This window comes from Bos grunniens, chromosome X (assembly GCF_055505025.1).
Source record: "Bos grunniens cultivar Pamir isolate PY7600 chromosome X, Bosgru_T2T1.0, whole genome shotgun sequence".
Classification (NCBI taxonomy): Eukaryota; Metazoa; Chordata; class Mammalia; order Artiodactyla; family Bovidae; genus Bos; species Bos grunniens.
The window spans coordinates 29,345,694-29,361,765 of NC_141194.1; the positions used below are offsets into that span (position 1 = coordinate 29,345,694).

At 37.3% G+C, this 16,072-nt stretch overlaps 1 long non-coding RNA gene across 2 annotated transcripts in view; it reads left to right on the forward strand.

The window, feature by feature from the left end:
• The window catches only part of LOC147340082 (uncharacterized), a 36,804-nt gene that overhangs the window by 4,348 nt on the left and 16,384 nt on the right, over positions 1-16,072 (forward strand). Inside the window, exon 1 of one of the 2 annotated variants that reach the window (XR_015159214.1) lies at positions 6,282-6,368. The exons of the other annotated variant lie outside the window; for it this stretch is intronic. This is a non-coding gene — a long non-coding RNA (uncharacterized LOC147340082). Of the gene's footprint in view, positions 1-6,281; positions 6,369-16,072 lie in introns of those variants that run through there. 2 annotated transcript variants of the gene reach the window in all.

Genomic DNA, 16,072 nt, shown 5'->3' on the forward strand with positions numbered 1-16,072 from the left:
TTTCTCCTTTCGAAGCTCTTTGGTTTCCTATCAACCACCTATTTCCTAGAACTGAAATTCTTGCTTTTCCCCCGCCCAGTGTCTTATCTTGATAAACTCATAACTTGCCACACTTTCTATTATCTTTGGATGACCTGGGAATCTGTATCTCCAATCCCAATGTCTTTCTCCCATGGCCCCCAGATTTTTCACTTTGCATCTCTGACTGCTTCACATAAATAAGACCAAATCTTTCATCATTTTTTTTTGATGTGTACCATTTTTTAAAGTTTTTGTTGAATTTGTTACAAGTGACTTCTTATTTTGTGCTTTGGTTTTGTTTTGTTTTGCTATGAGGTATGTGGGATCTTAGTTCCCTGAGCAGGGATCAAACCTGCACCCCTTGCATTGTAAGATTAACCACTGGATCACCAAGGAAGTCCCCAAACCTTTCATCTTTTGACCCCAAAATTCATATCCTTACTTACCTTTATAGCATTACCCAAGCTCAGTACCTCAAAGTCGTTTCTATTTGTTTATATTTTTCACTGTGCTGGGTCTTCATTGCTGAGCAGGCTTTTTCTCCGGCTGTGGCGAGTGGGGGCTACTCTTTAGTTGTGCTGTGTGGGATGCTCATTGTGGTGGCTTCTCTTGTGGAAAACAGACTCTAGGTGTGCGGGCTTCAGCAACTGCAGCTCCTGGACTCTGGAGCACAGGCTCAATAGTGGTAGCACAGGGACTTAGTTCCCCCGTGGTGTGCGGGATCTCCCGGAATGGACCAGGGTTAGAACCTGTGTCTCCTACATTAGCAGACAGGTGCTTTAGCACTGAGCCACCAGGAAGCCCTCAAAGTCCTTTCTAATTCAGTCTTATTCCTGATCTCTACAATTAGTCAGCAGTGCCTGTTAAGTTGATTCAATAGGCCAGAGCAATTTAAAACTGAATTTGATCTGTGCTTCCAGAAAAACTGAGCAAAACAAAAGCCCTGGCACCCTTCTGATAGTACATAATGGTATAAAAGTCAACTTTTTCATAATTATGTATAACTTGTAACATCTCTAAAAATGTGATTCTATTTTTCCACATTCATTTCTCACACTTTATCGTGGGCATTTTTATAATCACCTTTCCCGCAGATGCAATTACAATATTATATATAAAGTTTTAGTACATTGCTGCTGCAGATTAATTTTAATTGATATTCTATAAAAATTGACATGAACATATGAGAGTTTAGGAACATGTTGCATATTCCGTAGGGTAAAATTAATATGACATTTAAAAATTTCTCACTATACTTCATTGGGTCTAATTTATACCAAAGAAATCCATAAGGTAAGCTCCAGGACAGTGCTGCTCATCTTGAGGACGAAATGACAGATTATAATTGCTTTATTAAGTACAACATTCTGAATTCCTATGAAGCTGTAATGGCTTGTTGCGCACTAGAGATTTTGTTATGTAGAATATAATTGATTGTAATGGATGCTGTTTGCTCTTGAATAACTCCCATTTTCCACCTCAGAGAGATTTTCATTTTGGCGTCAAATAATATGATTACTGCATTTGTAAAGTTTCTGAAGCATTTCGTAATTTTTCCAGTTGAAAAATGATTCAAAATTGAAATATGATATAAATTAAAGGGGCAAATTGAACTTAATGCCATATGTTTTAAGGCCGAGTGTCCTCACTGGCTCTTACCATGAACTATTTTGGCTTCTGTTTTCTGTCAGTCTTTGCTATCACTTGACATTCTCTGCCTTAAAGATTTAGCAAAAATCTCTTAACACCAAAGCTGAAATCTGTATCATTAACTCTATAGTAAATTTTCCTTGGAAACACTTTTGACAGAGTTTTGCTACAAGTTCTTGCTTCTTTTTGCCCATCTTTACATACTTCTGAGGGCTTCCCTGGTGGCTCAGATCCACCTGCCAATTCAAGAGCCTCAGGAGATTCAGGTTCAGTCCCTGGGTCAGGAAGATCCCCTGGAGAAGGAAATGACAACCAGCTCCAGTATTCCTGCCTGGAAAGTTCCTTGGACAGAGGAGCCTGGTGGGCTACAGCCCATGGGGTTGCAGTAAGTTGGACATGACTTACTGACTAAAAAACAACAACAACAACACACACACTTCTGCCTCTCTTTCCTAGTTTTTATATTTTTCTCTGTCAACCTCTTCCCTCTTCCCCTAGTCTGATGTCCAAGTCTCGGGACACAGAGATACTTCCTCCTCAAGTCAAAATAAAGCTTCACTTCCTCTACCATAAGTTGGCCTTGAAGAGAAAAAATCTTCTGTTCCTGAGTTGAGCAACTGAGAATTTCCATTTGACTGATGTTGTTTGTTTACCTCTTCTTTGAAGATCACACCAATGAGTATTTGCCTGAACTCTGCTTTAGTTCTGTAACAATTTATTTCTGTTCAGATGAGGAGGCCAAAGACTCAACCAGATTTGTGGAGAATCTCAATTTCCTTGAATTAGTTTTGTTTGTTTGTTTTATTTGACTACAACGGTTCTTAACAGTGGCACGTAAGATCTTCAGTTTTTGTTGTGGCATGCAGGATTTTTAGTTGAAGCACTCCTGATTTTTTTTTTTTTAGTTGCAGCCTATGGGATCTAGTTCCCTGACCAGGGATCAAACCTGGGCCCCCTGCATTGGGAGTGTGGAGTCTTAGCCATTGGACCACCAGGGAATTCCCTTCGTGCATTAGTTTTATGCTAAACCCAGCTCTATGTCATTATCTTTTTTGTCTGCCTTTCAGATTTTTAAAAGAAGAAAGGAAAAGGCAAAGTTGAATCTTAGTATTCCTTCTTATTCATACCTAGGACTGAATTAGATGAAAAGGATATATTAAACCAACAGGTTAAAATTGGGGGGTTTTTTCCAATAAGGTATGGATTTCATTTTCCTTAGCAGCCTTATCTCTGCATTTTTAGATAATCTGAACTATAATACAAAGAATGAGCATAATAAAACTTCAAATCCAAGGGATTTTGAGCTCCCCAAATGTATCTTTCTCCCCCAGCCTGACTGATTTAGAACAGTGGCTCTGGAAGGCAAAGTGAAAGTATTAGTCGCTCAGTCATGTCTGACTCTTAGCAACCCCGTGGACTGTAGCCCAATAGGCTCCTCTGTCCATGGAACTTTCTAGGCAAGAATACTAGAGTGGGAGTGGATTGCCATTTCCTTCTCCAGGGGATCTTTCTGACCCAGGGATCAAACTTGTGTCTCCTGCATTGCAGGCAGGTTCCCCAGGAAAGCAAAGGTCCCAAACAATGTATTTTATTTTTAGGTTTTTTTTTTTTTTTTTTGGCTGTGTTGCACAGCATATGGGATCTTAGTTTTCCAACCAGGGATTGAACCCATGCCCCCTACATTGAAAGTGTGGAGTTGTAACTATTGGACAACCAGGGAAGTCCTGCAAGCAATATTGCTCTACACCCAGATTTCTAGTCAAAATTTTAGTTTCTGTCACCAAGAAGTTATTAGAAGTTCATAGAAGTCCTTCGTGAGAGCTGTCTGGTCAGCTCTTAGATCCTGGCTCAAAGGTCACAGAGCCTAGAAAAATTAAGTCTGCATCATCTTTATGAACTCTAATTCCACCAAACTATGTAATTTGGGTAGATTTCTGAAGGAAGAGTGACTATCCACTCTGAAGCCATGTAGAAGTTTCTAGTACCTCAGAAAGGTTCTAAATTTAAAAAACTGACATTCTCTTTGGAATTCTTCTTAGTTTTATTTTCCCCCTTGATTCTATTTTTATCATGCCATTATACTGACTCATGTTTACAAAGGCAGCCAGGGACATATGAAGCCTATGGAGGAGAAACTAAAACTTCAGTCCAAATAACATTATTTCACAAAGCAACAGGGAAGTGAAAATAGTGCCGTTGAACCCTTTTGTCTCCAGATTTCCTCCCTTAGTGGAAAGTCTTCTGGGGTGGAAATTTTCCATCTCTGTCTCCTCCTGGCCACATCAAGCCTTCCTTTGGTTCCTGTCCCCGTAGAGTAAAATTCAAGAAATGTGTGTATTGGATTATAGATTCAAGAGTTAGCTTTGTTTAAGCAACTTCTATTTATAGGTACCAGTCACAACAACAAATAGTATTCCTTGTAACTCTTTCCCTTGCTCTTTAATTCCTAAGGATGAGGTGTTGAAGGCTAATGAAAAACAACTCAAGATAAACATTAAACCTACAAGTCACTCCCCATTCATGTTTCAGTTCAGTTCAGTTCAGTTGCTCAGTCGTGTCTGACTCTTTGCGACCCCATGAATCGCAGCACGCCAGGCCTCCCTGTCCATCACCAACTCCCGGAGTTCACTCAGACTCACGTCCATCGAGTCAGTGATGCCATCCAGCCATCTCATCCTCTGTCGTCCCCTTCTCCTCCTGCCCCCAATCCCTCCCAGCATCAGAGTCTTTTCCAATGAGTCAATTCTTTGCATGAGGTGGCCAAAGTATTGGAGTTGAAACTCCATTCATGTTTAGTAGAAATCAATTCATTGTCTTTAAAATTTAGAAAAGAAAGCAATCCCTTCTATCAACTTTCTTTAAGGAATTACTATGATGCATATGATGATACAAACTTTCTTTTGAGGGCTCTTTATCAGAAATTCCCATCAAATAATGAGGTTAGATAGGACTCTAATCCAGTGGATTTACTTAATTGCCCAGATATCATGTCAAGTCAATCTATGAATCTTGGCTTTACTTTAACATCTTTTATGGCAGTGCTTCTCAAGCTTTGGCATGTACAGAAATCACCTGGGAATCTTGTTAAAATCCACTTTCAGTAGGTTCAGGGTAGGGATTGACAATCTATATTTCTAGCAATCGACCAGAGGATGACAATGCTGCTTGTGCACATAGGACCACACTTTGAGGAGCCAGGTTTTAAGGTACCTGTATTCTATATCTTAACATGAGGGTTTTTTTTTTTTCTATCAGGCATTAAAAAAGTTTATCAAACATTACTTCTAGGATGATCATTTCTTCTCTGCTGTTCTTTTTTTAAAATTATAAAAGTATCATAACACATTTCCAGGAGTCTTGGAAAATACAGAACAGAGCTACATACAGTTCCACTATATATTGCAATGATTTTTTTAAGTAGATAAATTAAGATTTTTAGTTGGAGTTTCAGTATCAAACTCTCAAAAATTAATAGAATGAATATATAGAAAAGTAGAAGGATATAGTAGACCTGAAAAGCACCATGAACCAATTCAACATAATTAAAATTTATACAACAGTAGGATACAAATTCTGTTCAAGTTCCCATAGACTATAAACTGGGAAACACTGGAATGTACCCTAGGGACATAAAACAAGGTACAAAAATGTCATGGTCTAAAGGTATTGAAATCATGCAGAGTCTGTTTTCTTATCACTGTGGGACTATGTTAGAAATCAATATCAAAAGATACTCAAAAATAACCCACATACTTTCAAGTGTAATATGACATTTACCAAGAAAGATCTTTGACTTAGGACAGGAGGCTTTTTTAATAGGAAAAGTTTTTACGTGTAGCATGCCTACTATGTGTTTTATACTGACTGCTTTGTGTTTCAATGTTTAATTTAGGTCATTTAAATCTCAAAATAACCCTACAGATTAAGTAGAATTATATTTTTTACAATAAAGAAAGTTTTGCTTTCAAAGAAGTTAACTGTTGGATCCAGGTTTTTCTGCCTCCAAAGGCAGAGCACGATTCTTTATGTGTTATGTACTAGGTCTTATACAGAACACTTCAAGAGAGAAATGAGAAACAGTTTCTAGCCTTTAGAAGTCAACATTACAACGGCAGAATTTGGACGTATACCTACAAAGATAAATTCGGTTCAGTTCAGTTCATTCACTCAGTCGTGTCTGACTCTGTGCAACCCCATGAACCGCAGCACGCCAGGCCCCTCTGTCCATCACCAACTCCCAGAGTTCACCCAAACTCATGTTCATCGAGTCGGTGATGCCATCCAACCATCTCATCCTCTGTCGTCCCCTTCTCCTCCTGCCCTCAATCTTTCCCAGCATCAGGGTCTTTTCAAATGAGTCAGCTCTTCACATCAGGTGGCCAAAGTATTGGACTTGCAGCTTCAAAGAGCTGTTAAATATTGTACTAGTATTGGAGAAGTTAAGACTATTGAGTTAAATAGTATTAAAATTGTAAAGGAACAAATGAAACAGCATATTTCTGTAAAATTACTTTAACTCTCATTAATCTCTGTTAAACTACAGAAATATTTTCAATAGAATTTAAATACTAGCACTGGCATGTTTAACAGATATAAAGCATATTTCAAGAGTTTAGAAAAGGAAGCTCTTGGTCATGGAGAGGTGGGGTTAAGGACACTGTCAAAGAAAAGAGAGAGATCTTGTATACAGAATGAAGGTAAGGAGCACCATTCATAGGGTATGAACAAAGGTGGATGAAATGGTTTGTTGTGGAGATCGAATGGACCTATTTGACTAGAGCAGAGAATTCTTAATTTAGAGACTGTATCAGTTACAATTGCTGCATAAAAAACTATACTGAAACTTTGTGGTTTAAAACAACAAACATTTACTTAGTTCACAGTTCTGTAGGAGGTTTCTACTGGTCCAGGCCAGGCTGAACTGCTCTCATCTGGGATTGCTCATGTGTCTGTGGTCATTTGGAGAATCAGATGGGGGCTGACTGGCCCCAAGTGGCTTTGCTAACATATCCAAGGGTTGGTAGGGGCAGTAGACAAGGGACAAAAACATGAAAGTGGCAGGCCCCAGTGATCCAGTGTTTCTCAAGATTTTGCTTGTGTAACATTTGCTAACATTTGTTGTTGTTCAGTTGCTCAGTTGTGTCCGACTTTTTGCAACCCCATGGACCTTAGCACGCCTGGCTTTCCTGTCCGTCACCATCTCCCAGAGATTGCCCAAACTCAAGTCCATTGACTCAGTGATGCCATCTAACCATCTCATCCTCTGTCATCCCCTTCTCCTCCTGCCTTCAATCTTTCCCAGCATCAGGAGCTTTTCTAATGAATCTAATGATTTGCTAACATCCCATTGATCAAAGTACCTCCCATTAATCAAAGTAAATCATATGGCCAACTCATATTCAAATAATTCTACCTCTTGCTGGAAGAAGAGAATTGTGGACTTTCTAATACTTCCACCTGTAGATAACAGTGAAGAGGAAGTTGGACCTATTCTGAGTGTTGGGATTAAAGAGGAGAGAAGGGCCTCCATGGCCACTGCGAAGTCTCCACTTATATGATTATCTAATTCAATGTTTAAACTTCTTGGGCTTCCCTAGTGGCTCAGTGGTAAAGAATCTGCCTACCAGTGCAGGAGACATGGGTTCGATCCCTGATCCAGGAAGATCCCACATGCCATGGAGCAACTAAGCCCATGCACCACAACTGCTGAGCCCATGCACCCTAGAGCCTGTGCTCTGTGACAAGAGAAACCCCCACAATGAGAAGCCTGTGCACCGCAATGGGAGAGTAGCCCCTGCTCTCCTCAACTAGAGAAAAGCCCACGCAGCAATGAAGACACAGCACAGCCAAAAATAAATAAATAAATAAAATTATTTTTCAAAAAATACTTAACCTCATTTAAAAAAGTGTCTGTGAACCATCTGCTCATGGTTTAAAAAATATAACAATAAAGAGCTATAAAGGGAAAAGTTTCCTCCCCTTACCCCCTCACCTCCACTCCCCAGAGGACATGTTTTCACCCTGATGGTAATCTTTTCTGGACTAGCTAAGATTTTCTTAAAGGATTTTACAAGTTTTCAGCATGAACCTTGTTGAAAACAAGTTACATAAAAGAAATGTTCTGTATAGAATTATTAATACTTTTGTACCTTTTTAATGTTAAGCTCTAGACAAAGGACCCTATTTTTATCAAGCATTTATTATGAGCCAGGCATTACGCATTTAGTACATAAAAAACAAGGCTCCATCTGTGCCTCCACACACTGGTAGTAGAGTGATTTCTCCATTTCTTTGACCAGGAAAAGGAATCACTGTGGTGCTGCAGACAGGAAATTACTATTGAATGTTGGCAGTACGTTTCTTCCTGTTTTACCCAAAGATAAAAAGTAGGAATTTGAGGGTGTATTCTTGGGCAAGTTTCACTTCTCCACTATGATTCCCATAAACCATTTTCTGATCAGCACTCCAGGGTCACCCAGTTGACCCCCTCCTTGGATCTTTTTGCCTTATTACAATTCAGGAGGAAATGAAACTGTAGTATTTACAAAGCTTTTATCCTAGGTCCAAGACAATCAAATCAAGAAAGACTGGTTCTTGCCAGTCCTCTGACTTAGGTCCTTCTGAACAAGTGTGCTGAGGAGTCAGTTGCTTAATGCAAAATTTACTCTCCTAACCCCAGTGTACAAAGTACTTGCCACCAAACTGTGGAACTTGAGTATCCTGGAAAAAAGTCCCTCCCTATAAGAATAATACCTTGTCAAATCATTAACTATATTGTTTTTATTCCTTTAAAATTTAAAGTCATTTCTGCATTCAGAATCTCATATGAATGGGTAATTTCCCAGGGGAAGTTTTAAAGTGTATACTGCAAACTTTGTGGGTTGAGTTTATTGAGTAATGCCTTTGTTAGCAACTTGCACTCTAGCTAGCCTCCATGAGGAGGTTGAGAAGGAAATGGTGCAATGTTTCCCAAAGTCATCTTATTCTAAGAATTGTTGGAGTGACTTCCCTGGTGGTCCAGTGGCTAAGCTTCCATGCCCCCAATTCAGGGGACCCAGGTTCCTTCCCTGGTCAGGGAACTAGATTCCATATGCTGCAATTAAGAGTTTGCATGTTGCAACTAATACCTAGTGTAGCCAAATAAATAAATTTGAAAAAAAAAAAAAAAGAATCATCAGAAATGTTTATTACACAGACAGATGGTTCAGCCCGTGCCCGTTTCCCCAGAGATTTGGTTTATAGACCTAGGGAAGGACCTAGGACATTTAACAACCATCTCAGATAATACATAGGATTGGACAAATTTAGAAAACAGTACTCTAGGACAATAATTGTCAACCCTGGATGTACATTAGTGTCAACAAAAAAGTTTAAATATATACACACACACACACACACACACACACATCAATGTCCAGGCTCCCAACTCAAATTCTGATTTAAGTTACTGGGGTGGAGTCAGGCATTGATATTTTTAAGAGTTCCTCAGGTGATTCTAGTGTTCAGCTATTCTGGTGTGCAGAAATCATGGTCTATAGCAGTAGTTCTCAATTTTTTCGTGACAGGATCCCTTTATACACTTAAAAAGTGTGGAGGATGCCGGGGTGTTTTTGTTATTAGATGGGTTATGCTAATATTTCCTGGAGGAGGCAATGGTAACCCACTCCAGTACTCTTGCCTGGAGAATCACCTGGACAGAGGAGCCTGGCAGGCTCTAGTCCATGAGGTTGCAGAGTCGGACATGACTGAAGCGATTTAGCATGCACACACTGATATTTTACACAATAGAAATTATTACTAAAAATAAATTTAATACTTATTAACTCATTTAGGAATGACAGTAATAGACCCATGAATGACATAGTTTCGAAGAAAATTTTGTTTTCCAAAAATACTAATGAGAAGACTAAAGTTATTTTCTACCTTTATGAATCTCTTTAATGTTGCCTTATAGAAGACAACTAGATTCTGCAATTTAATCAATTGGAATAAGTTTTTTGGTTATTGCAGTAACCAAGATTTCAACTTGATTTATATGAAGAAAATCCAGCCTTTCAGAAATAGGCAGTTGAAAGAGGAAAGAGTATTTTAATAAACTTATCAGATAATTATGGATATCCTTCTTTGACATGACAGCAAAATTCCACAAATGATAATTTCTTAAATGTTGTACTGTGGAATCTAGAACCATATTAGTGAACTTTTCATATTCTGTTATATTAAAATCCATTGGTCTATCTTATATTTTGGATTTTTTTTCATTTTTATTGAAGTATAATCAACATACCATATTATATTGGTTTCAAGTGTATAACATAATGATTTGACATTTATATATATTGCAAAAGAACCACTGCAATAAGTCTGGTTACCATCTGTCACCATAGTTAACACAGTATTATGACTATACTCCCCATGTTGTACTTTATATCATGACTTATCTATTTTATAACTGGAAGTTTGCATTTCTTTTTTTTTAATTGAAGTATTTACAATGTTGTCTTAGTTTCAGGTATACAGCAAAGTGATTCAGTTATATATATATTTTCAGATTATGTTCCATTACAGATTATTACAAGATACTGAATACAGTTCCCTATACTATACAGTAAATCATTGTTGCTTATCTGTTTTTTGTAGAGTATTCTGTATTTGTTAATCCTATACTCCTGATTTATCCCCCCGCTTCCCTTTGTTAACCATAAGTTTATTTTCTACGTCTGTGAGTCTGTTTCTGTTTTGTATATAGATTCATTTGTATTATTTTTTAGATTCCATGTATCTTATAATATTTGCCTTTGTCTGACTTACTTCACCTAGTATGATATTCTCTAGGTCCATACATGTTACTGCAAATGGCAACATTTCGTTTCTTTTTTTATAGCTGTGTAACATAGTGCTGCTGTGAATGTTGAGGTGCATGTATCTTTTCGAATTAGAGTTTTTATTTTTTCCAGATATATGCTCAGAAGGTAAGTTGCTGGATCATAGGGTAGCTCTATTTTTAGTGTTTTAAAGAACCTCCATACTGTTCTCCATAGCATCTGTACCAACTTAGATTCCCACCAGCAGTGCAAGAGGAGTCTCTTTTCTCCACACCCTCTCTAGAAATTTTATTTGTATATTTTTTGATGATAGCCATTCTGACCAGTGTGAGGTAATATCTCATTATAGTTTTGGTTTGCATTTCTCTAGTAATTAAGGACATTGAGCATCTTTTCATGTGCCTGCTGGACGTCTTCTTTGGAGAAATGTCCATTTAAATTTTCTGCCCATTTTTAACTAGGGCTTTTTTATATTGAGTTGTACAAGCTGTTTTTATATTTTGGATAGTAACCTCTTGTCAGTCACATACTTTGCAAAGATTTTCTCCTATTCTGTAAGTTGTCTTTTCATTTTGTTGATGGTTTCCTTTGCTGTGCAGAATCTTTTATGTTTGATTAGGTCCCACTTGTTTATTTTTGCTTTTATTTCTTTTGCTTTGGTAGACTGAGATAAATAAGAAAATATTTATGTGAGAGAATACTTCACCAGTGTTTTCTTCTAGGAGTTTTATGGTGTCATGTCTTATATTTAATTAAGTCTTTAAGACATTTTCAATTTATTTTTGTATATGGTGTATGGGAATATTCTCATTTCATTGATTTTCACATAGCTGTCCAGCTTTTCCAACACCACTTGCTGAAGAGACTGTCTTTTCTCCATACTATATTCTTGCCTCCTTTGTCCGGGATTAATTGGCCTAGCTGTGTGGGTTTATTTCTGGACTCTATTCTGTTCCACTGATATATATATATATATATTGTTATTATTCTAACACCACACTCTTTTGATTACTGTAGCTTTGTAGTGTTGTTTGAAGTTTGGAAGGGATATGCCTCCAGCTTTGTTCTTTTTCCTCAGGATTGTTCTGAAAATTCTGGGTCTTTTGTGGTTCCATATAAATTGTAGTATTTTTGTTCTAGTTCTGTGAAAAATGTCATGGATATTTAGATAGGGATCACCTTAAATCTGTAGATTCCTTTGGATAATGTACCATTTTAACAATATTAATTCTTCCAATTCAAGAGCATGGTATAGATTTCCATTTTTGAATCATCTTCAACTTCCTTTATCAGTGTTTTATAGTTTTCAACATATAGGTCTTTCACCTCTTTGGTATTATTTGTTCCTAGGTATTTTATTTTTGACACAATTAAAACATGTTTTAACTTTCTCTTCCTGATATTTCATTGTTAGTTAGTGTAAAAAAATGCAACACATTTCTGTACTCTGCTACCTTGCTGAATTCATTTATTAATTCTAACAATTTTCTGTGTAGTCTTTTGGGTTCCCTGGGTAGAGTATCATGTCATCTGCAAATAGTGACAGTTTTACCTCTTCCTTTCCAATTTGGGTACCTTTTACTTCCTGTCAGATTGCCATAGCTAAGATGGAAATTTGTATTTCTTGATCTTCTTCGTCCATTTGCCACCCTCTCAAACCTCCCTCCCTTCTGCCAACCACCAGGCTGCTCTCTTTAAGTCTGGATTTTTTTTTTTTTTTGGACTCCACATATAAGTGAACTCATGTGATATTTGTCTTTCTCTGACTTATCATACTTAGCATAATACCCTGAAGTTCCATTCATGTTGTCACAAATGGCAAGATTTTATTCTTTTTTATGGCTGAGTAGTGCTCTATTGTGTGCATGCATGTGTGTATTCTTTATTCACTCATTCATTAATGGACACTTAGTGCATACATGTTTTAGTGTTTTTATTTTCTTCAGATAGGTGCCCAGTGGTGGAATTGCTGAGTCATACAGTAGATCTATTTTTAATTTTATGAGGAACCCCCATACTGTTTCCACAGTAGCTGTAGCAATTTATATTCCCACCAACAGGGCATGAGTGTCCCATTTTCTCCACTTTATTTCTCTTTTTAAATTGGATTACAGTGATGCTGAGGCTGAAACTCCAATACTTTGGTCACCTCATGCAAAGAGTTGACTCATTGGAAAAGACTCTGATGCTGGGAGGGATTGGGGGCAGGAGGAGAAGGGGACAACAGAGGATGAGATGGCTGGATGGCATCACCAACTTGATGGACTTGAGTCTGAGTGAACTCCGGGAGTTGGTGATGGACAGGGAGGCCTGGCGTGCTGCGATTCATGGGGTCGCAAAGAGTCGGACATGACTGAGTGACTGAACTGAGCTGACTTACAATGTTGTATTAGTTTCAAATGTACAGCAAAATTATTCAGTTATACATATAAGTGAATCACATATCCATTCTGTTCTAGATTCTTTTCTCATATAGATCACCACAGAATATTGACTTGAGTTCCCTGTGCCATGTTGTTTATCTGTCTCATATATAGTAGTGTGTGGGTTCATCCCAATCTCCTGATTTATCCTTCCCCCCAACATTTCCACTTTGGTAACATAAGTTTGTTTTCAATATCCATAAGTCTTTTTCTGTTTTGTGAATAAATTCATTTGTATTACTTTTTAAAATTAGACTCCACATATGAGTGATACCATATGATACTTGTCTTCCTCTGCCTGACTTAGTTTACCTTAGTATGATAATATCTAGATCCATCCATGTTGCTGCAAATGGCATTATATCATCCTTTTTATAGCTGAGTAGTATTCCACTGTATATATGTACCATAGCTTCTTTATCCATTCCTCTGTCAATGGACATTTCAGTTGTTTCCATATCTTGACTATTGCAAATAGTGCTCTAATGAACATTGGAATGCATGTATCTTTTCATATTATGGTTTTCTCTGGATATATGCCCAGGAGTGGGACTGCTGAATCTTATGGTAGTTTTTTTTTTTTTTTTTTTATTGAAGTATAACTGATTTACAGTATTGTGTTAATTACTGCTATACAACAAAGTGACTCATTTATACATCTTTTCACATTCTTTTCCATTATGGTTTATCACAGGATATTGTATATAGTTCCCTGTGCTACACAGTAGGACCTTGTTGTTTATCCAGTCTATATATACAGTTTGCATCTGCTAATCCCAAAGTACTACTCCACCCTCCCCTTGGCAACCTACCAGTCTACTCTCTATGTCCATGATTCTGTTTCTGTTTCATAGATAGATTCATTTGTGGCTTATTTTAGATTCCACATATAGAGGATATCATATGGTGTTTGTCTTTCTCTTTCTGACTGACTTCACCTAGTATGATAATGTCTAGTTGCTTCCATGTTGCTGCAAATGGCGTTATTTTATTCTTTTTTATAACTGAATAGTATTCTATTGTATATATGCACCACCTCTTCTTTATCCATTCATCTGTTGATGGACATTTAGGTTGCTTCCATGTCTTGGCTATTTTGAATAGTGCTTCTATGAAAATAGGGGTGAATGAATCTTTCTGAATTCAAGTTTTTGTCTGGATATATGCCCAAAAGTCGGGCTTCCCTGGTGGCTCAGATGGTAAAGAGTCTGCCTGCAGTATGGGAGACCCGGGTTCGATCCCTGGATTGGGAATATCCCCTGGAGAAGGAAATGGCAACCCACTCCAGTATTCTTGTCTGGAAAATCCTATGGATGGAGGAGGCTGGTCAGCTACAGTCCATGGAGTTGCAAAGTGTCAGACACAACTGAGCGACTTCTCTTTCTCTTTCTATGCCCAGAAGTAGCATTGCTGGATCATGTGGTAATTCTATTTTCAGTTTTCTGAGGAACTTCTGTACTGTTTTCCATAGTGACTGCACCAACTTATATTCGCATATGGTAGTTCTATTTTTATTTTTTTAAAGAATCTCCATATTGTTCTCCATAGTGGTTGTACCAATTTACATTCCCACCAACAGTGTAAAAGAGTTCCCTTTTTGCTACACCTTCTCAAGCATTTATTGTTTGTAGACTTTTTGATGATGGCCATTCTGATGGTATAAGATGATACCTCATTGTAGTTTTGATTTTCATTTCTCTGATAGTGATGTTGAGCTTTTTGACCGTTTGTATGTCTTCCTTGGGGAAATCTCCACGTTATTTCTTATCTTCTTGATAATAGCCATTCTGACAGGTGTAAGGTAACTTACACTTTGAATGTATATTTTGCTCATGTATGATTTTCTAACATTATGTACCAGTCATTTGAAAAAGAACACTGGTCCACTGAATTATGTGGCCCTTGGAAATACTGACATATTTCATAATTAGTGGATCCAGTTTTCAAAGTTTTGAATTTTTGTTTGTAAACTTGAATTTTGTTATTGGCTGCATATACTGTCAATTGTTTCCTTGAGTGGCACATTGCATTCTTTTTCAAGAAAATATCTGCTAAAATTCCAAATCTGCATAGCCATAGTTTATCCATTGTTCTTTCAGGGGAGAAAATGGTGTTTCCTGAGACAAGTTCAGCCCACAGCTCGGTCACCCAAGTGTTTTCCCTGGAGATATCAGTTCTATTTCAGCCAAAGTGCTTTCTGCCTACTTCACATTTCATTACAGAGAATATTTTTTAAAGTGTACTCAAGGGTCAAGATTTAATACTAATAAATCTACTTATTTAGGTATATATTGCTGAGACTAGAATATCTATGACATGAATTATTTACTTATTTAAGACTCACAGTAACATTCACAAAGTAGATATCATTATTCCTGTTTTACAAATAAGAAAATTGAAGCTCAAAAAAATGTTAAATAATTTTCTAGATCACTTAAGGAGCAGGATTTAAAGATGAAAACCCAGATCTTCCTGGTTTTAAGCTTGTTCTATTGCCACTGTACCAAGTCATTTTCATTCTATTGAACTATTTGGGCTTAAATAACAGCTACTAAGACTTAATGAGCACTTACTGTATTCTAAAATCTGTTTTCAGATCGTTAAATGTGTTAACTCATTTAATCCTGCCAACCGGGTCCATGTTAGCCATATTTAGACAGGAGGAAACAGAGACAGAGAGGGTATTTGGGTTTTAAGGACACAGAGCTAATAATTTTAGCTAGAATTTTAACCCAAGAAGACTGACTTCAAAACCATTTTGCTGGGGATAGGGTAAAAAAAAAAATAATAATAAACCATTTAGCTAAAACATCCCCTAATTAAAAGCACTAATGAGAAAAACCTAAAATCACACACACACGCATATATATATGTGTGTATGTGTGTGTGTATGACTGGCATACTGGTAATTGTTTTCTGAATAAAAGAGCTATTTAAATACATGAAACAAATACTTTTGCCTGTGTGCATATAAAATATCATGTGATCAAAAGGTCTTGGTTTATTTGTTTCGTTTTCTCAAGGAGAAGCAAAAACATGTGTGGAAAAACCTTCTGAAGTGTGTGGAAATTTTAGGCAAGAAGTGAATTCATATAAGTCACTAAGAATAGAGTCCTAAAAAGGAGCCTAGTTCAGTTTATGTTTCAGATTTTC